General features: G+C 47.2%; 1 pseudogene; it reads left to right on the top strand.

Moving 5' to 3' along the window:
- Window positions 1-4,266: 4,266 nt before the first annotated feature.
- On the top strand, window positions 4,267-5,176 carry LOC136126990 (quinone oxidoreductase-like; annotated as a pseudogene).
- Window positions 5,177-5,400: the final 224 nt, after the last annotated feature.

Genomic DNA, 5,400 nt, shown 5'->3' with positions numbered 1-5,400 from the left:
GCACAGGCTCCGGACGCCAGCGGCCATGGCTCACGGGCGCAGCTGCTCCGCGGCATGTGGGATCTTTCCGGACCGGGGCACGAACCCGTGTCCCCTGCATCGGCAGGCGGACTCTCAACCACTGCGCCACCGGGGAAACCCTGTTTGTGTCATCTTTGATTTCTTTCATCAGCGTCTTATAGTTTTCTGAGTATAGGTCTTTTACCTCCTTAAGTAGGTTTATTCCTAGGTATTTTATTCTTTTTGTTGCAGTGGTGAACGGAATAGGATTGTTTCCTTAATTTCTCTTTCTGATCTTTCATTGTTAGTGTATAGGAATGCAAGGTATTTCTGTGCATTAATTTTGTATCCTGCAACTTTACCAAATTCACTGATTAGCTCTAGTAGTTTTCTGGTAGAATCTCAGCTATGTAGTCCCAACTGCATCCCTGGACAAGAAACCTAACCCATCTGAGCCCCATCTGTAGATGGGGATGTTAATGGTACCTCCCTTGAAGGTGTGTTTGAAGATTAACTGAGCTAATACCCGTAAAGTGCTTAGCACAGAGCTGGATGCACAGTGAGAGTTTCGTCAAGGTTCACTTTTTTTTGTTTTTTTAATAAATTTGTTTATTTTTGGCTGCATTGGGTCTTCGTTGCTGCGCGTGGGCTTTCTCTAGCTGTGGTGAGCTGGGGCTACTCTTCGTTGCGGTGCGCAGACTTATCATTGCGGTGGCTTCTCTTGCTGTGGAGCACGGGCTCTAGGCACGTCGGCTTCAGTAGTTGTGGCTCACAGGCTTAGGTGCTCCGCGGCTGTGGGATCCTCCCGGACCAGTGCCCGAACCCGTGTCCCCTGCATTGGCAGGCAGATTCCCAACCACTGCGCCATGAGGGAAGCCCAAGGTTCACTTTTATTTTTATTTTTTTTCACTTTTATTTAATATTGTTATTACCTTTGCACTTCCCTCTGGAGAATCTCAAGGTAGAGCAAATTTCCCCAGAAACTACCGTGCGGTAGAACGAATATTGACTTTGAAACTGGAACACTTGGGTTCAACTCCTGCCACAATATATGTTCTTCCTCACTGTGACCTTAATTCTTCTGAGCCTCAGTTTCCTCACTGTACAATGGAGCACAAATACCCACTTCACAGACTTATGAAGACCAAAGCAAACGAGATAAATGTACAAGAAGATGTTTTCTAAAGTGCAACTGCATTCTGCTAACGTATGGAATTATAATTATTAACCCAGCAAAGAGTGTTCTGTGGCAAGCACTTTTCTGGTGATTTTCCTTCCTGCTCTCTTGTTGACTCAGTACATGTCAATAGATGACTCCATTTTAAGCTAAATGTCCCTTGCCCAAGCTAATTGCTAATTTAGACTTAAACTGTTCCCAACTCACAATTAGAATTCAAACCTTGGAACTCCATTAGGGATGCATAATGCTACATTTTCCTTCACTGAAATTAATCAGCTGCAAATGATTAAATTACTATATATAGTGTGAAACACAACAAAGCTGTAATTTTTATATAAATTCCAGAATGTTACATTATTTCCCTTCAGCACTGACATCAGAATAATTCCTCCACAATCATCACTTTGTCTTCTGTAAAATAAAATTTAAAAAACCCATTGCTTTTCAAGCGTACCAGGGTCTGCGTTCAATATTTAATGTGATTAATGTTTACTGTATTTGTTGTGGGGTTGTCTGTTAATTGTGGCGTTAAGCCGCACCCCCTTCATCATCTTTGGGGGCTGAGGGACGTTGGTTCAGAACCACTGTTTGAGGAAAGTATCAATTAAAATTCAGCTCCGTTGAGCACATGCATCTTTCTTGTTGTTTGTTTGTGGTGCCCGGCATATCTGGTGGCAACACTCTCCCCCTCTCCCCCTCTCCTCGCTGCAGGAACAGATTGAGATTCTAGGCAACTTCTCAGTGAGCATGTAGCCTGTGGGGAAGCCCCAGGCTTGCTCAGCAAGCATGCGGGGCCAGGGAATCTTGCTTGCAATCCCAACAGTGCGCTTCTCTGGCAAAACCCTCCACCCCTGGAATGAGACAGGTGATTAAAGGAAGGTCTGGGTGTACGTGAGGCAAGAAAGGCATCCCAGGGCTAAATCTGAGAAGGCAGCCAGTGCGCGTACATGACCCGGGGAGACACTTCAGACTCCTTAAATTTTGTGTCCCAGCCACCTCCCTCTTAAGGACCACGCCTCCTTACATATTGCACCCCAGGCACCGCACTCGCATCCCACTCCGATTAAGAGGACCTAGTTGAGAGTTGGGGAACCTGAATGGCGATGCAGCGTGCCCTGGCATCACCGTGATGGACCTCGGAGCTGCCTCTTAACCTCTCTGGGGCTTTGCTTTCTTGTCTGTAAAATAGGGGTGATCATGTCTGCTGGGCAGCTTTAAGATTGAGACTGGAGGATGCCCTCCAAACAACAGGAGTAGCGGGCATTTCTCTGGCTAGCCTCCCCACCGCCGCAGATCCTCTGGTTTCTGCCTCAAATCCCCTACAGCTTTTGTGGGGGAAGCCCTAGGCGAAATCTTGAAAATGCTGCCAGCCAAGAACTCTCAGCCCCCAGATGGCTTCCAAAGCCCAGAGAAGGTGTCTCCACGGTTGCTGCTGCCCACAGCTCCTTCCGGATGGTGAGGTTCCATTCTCCTGCTGGCTTTAAGTCCCAGTTGTGCCAGCTCTTCCCGGGCCACCGCAGTGGTGGAGTGATCTCTTCTCTCGCCCCCCCCCCCCATCCTTGTCAATTCCGAAGGACAACTGCCTTGCTCTCCCAGGGTCTCTCAAAGAATATGTGGACAAACTTCTCTTGGTAGCCTTGTTCCCCCTGGAGACCATACACATGACCAGAAAGGCTGGTTTCCAAGTCTTCTCTCTCCGAGCTCTCATTCCTTCCCCTTATCTCCCTCGCCTCTGTTGAAACTTGCCCCCAGATACATGATCACTGCTTTCCACCCAAAGCCTGAGTTCCACACTTACACTTGGCCTCACTGAGTGCTGACTGGGTACCCTCTGTTTTGGGGGTACACAGAGCCTGTCATGCTCCCCACCCCAAGAGCTCACAACCCATGGGATATTCTTCACCAAGACCACCTCAGAAATTCCTCTCCGCATTAACGGATTCTCCTTTCATCTTTACTGGGAATAGGCTTCCTCCCAGACTGCCAGGAGCTAGAAGGTGGGGATCCCAAATATTTTAGCCTCCATCAGCTACAGAAGAATAAGGACCGACCTCGTGCCATTTTGATATCGATTTGTCCTTTCAGAATTGGGAAGAGATTTCTTCTTAAATGGTTCATACATTCCCCACTGGTTTCTTTTGCCAAAGGAGGCATATTTATAAACAGGCTGCCCAATTTGGCCAATGGGCAAAGGGATGCTCAGATGAGGGTGGGATTGAACATTACACCTTGACCTAGAATTGATGCTCAGCCAGGGTGCACCAGCATGTCCACACAGGTTATTAGCATGCTGAAATACTTCTGTAGCAGCTGGTCAATAGCCACCTCCAAAAGCCCCTCTGCATCCCTGCTGCCCAGGTCCTCTGGGTCCCCTGGATTTCCCTACAATCCAACAGAAGGGGCCCGGCCCCCCAGGGGTTCTTTAGACCTCTGCTCCAGCACTGGGGCCAGGGCTCTTTTCCATTGGCCGGTGCTCCTGCCGTGCTGGCTGTTAACTGGTCTGAATAGCATGCCAACCCTCGCAGCTAGCTAATCACGCAGCTGTCCCCCGGATAGCCACTTCAAAACCTGTGACAAGAAAAGCATTGGGTCGTTTAGGACCTGTGCAGAAGAGGAGAGGCAGCACCTGTGGAGTGTGGAGTTCTGGAGTTTGGGGGTACCTTGGAGCCTAGGCCTGCTTGCTCAGTCTTCATGCCCTCCTGCAGTTCCTCTGGCATCCGGGCTGAGACCAGAACATCCCACCAATGAGAGCTGTTCTGAGACATGACTCAGTATTTGTGGGGCAACACTCAAGGAAATATAGCCACTTCAAATTTATCCTGGTTTACCATGCAGACTACTTGTGGGGAGAGAGAACATTTTTTGCCTCCTGCCAAAACAAAGTCCTTTGTGTGCGTCAAGAGGGCTTACCCTGACCCTGTAGCTTCAAGATAATACTGACCTCTCTAAGGAATATATTTTCATTTTCAGCATTTGAGAAATCCATGCACAACACTGTCGGGAAAGAAGGTATGGTACGTATATACCACGGAATATTACTCAGCCGTAAAAAAAAGAATGAAATAATGCCATTTGCGGCAACATGGATGGACCTAGAGATTGTCATACTGAGTGAAGTTCTAACTAAGGTCCAAACGTGTGGTATAAACCCAGTGGACACATATATTCGCTCTGGCACTTACAGTAGAAAACCACTTCTACCCTATACTCCTGGCTTAGATGTGGCTGGGATAATAGAATCTGTTGGAGGGAGTGTATCTGCTTTCAAGAAAGGCGACAGAGTTTTCACTACCGGCACGATCTCTGGGGACTACACAGAGCATGCTCTGGCAGCCGATTACACTGTTTACACACTGCCATAAAACCCGGACTTGAAACAAGGAGCTGCCGTCGGGATCCTGTACTTTACCGCACATCGAGCTCTGCTCCCCAGTGCCCGCGTGATAGCTGGAGACAGTGTTCTGGTTCACGGGGCCGGTGGAGGGATTGGAAGAGCAGCATGCCAGATTGCTAGAGCTTATGGCTTAAAGGTTCGGGCACAGCTGGTACTGAGGAAGGACAAAAGGTTGTTTTGCAGAATGGAGCCCACACGTGTTTAATCACCAAGGAGCTAATTACATTGATAAAATTAAGAAATCTTTTGGTGAAAAAGGAGTTGATATGATTACTGAAATGTTAGCTAGTGTAAATCTTAGCAATGGTTTGAATCTTTTGTCACATGGAGGATGAGTAATAGTTGTTGGCAGCAGAGGTCCTATTGAAATAAACCCACGGGACACTATGGCAGAGGAATCTAGCATAATAAGAGGTGCTCTCTATTCATCCACCAAGGAGGAATTTCAGCAGTTTGCAGCAGTCCTTCAAGCTGGAATGGAAGTTGGTTGGTTGAGACCAGTAATTGGTCCCCAGGATCCATTGGAGAAGGTGGCCCAGGCTCGTGAAGGTATCATTCATAGCAGTGGGGCTGTTGGAAAAATGATTCTTCTCTTAAAATGATTAATCCTTCCACAGATCTCCTGCATAATTAAAGTTTCTTACCTCAGTTTTACATATACTAAAAAGAAAAGAAAAAAGCTTTGGGTTATACTTTGAAACATACTAAACATCTTTAAAAAATTATTTCAGTGACAAAGGTCTCGTTACTAGACAAGATGAAATTTCCCGAGTGGACAAACTCTAGTTTAGCAATCTCAAACTGCCCCTTTATCCTCATGCTTTCA

Source organism: Phocoena phocoena, chromosome 8 (assembly GCF_963924675.1).
Source record: "Phocoena phocoena chromosome 8, mPhoPho1.1, whole genome shotgun sequence".
Taxonomy (NCBI): domain Eukaryota; kingdom Metazoa; phylum Chordata; class Mammalia; order Artiodactyla; family Phocoenidae; genus Phocoena; species Phocoena phocoena.
This window is presented reverse-complemented; position numbering and strand designations above follow the sequence as displayed.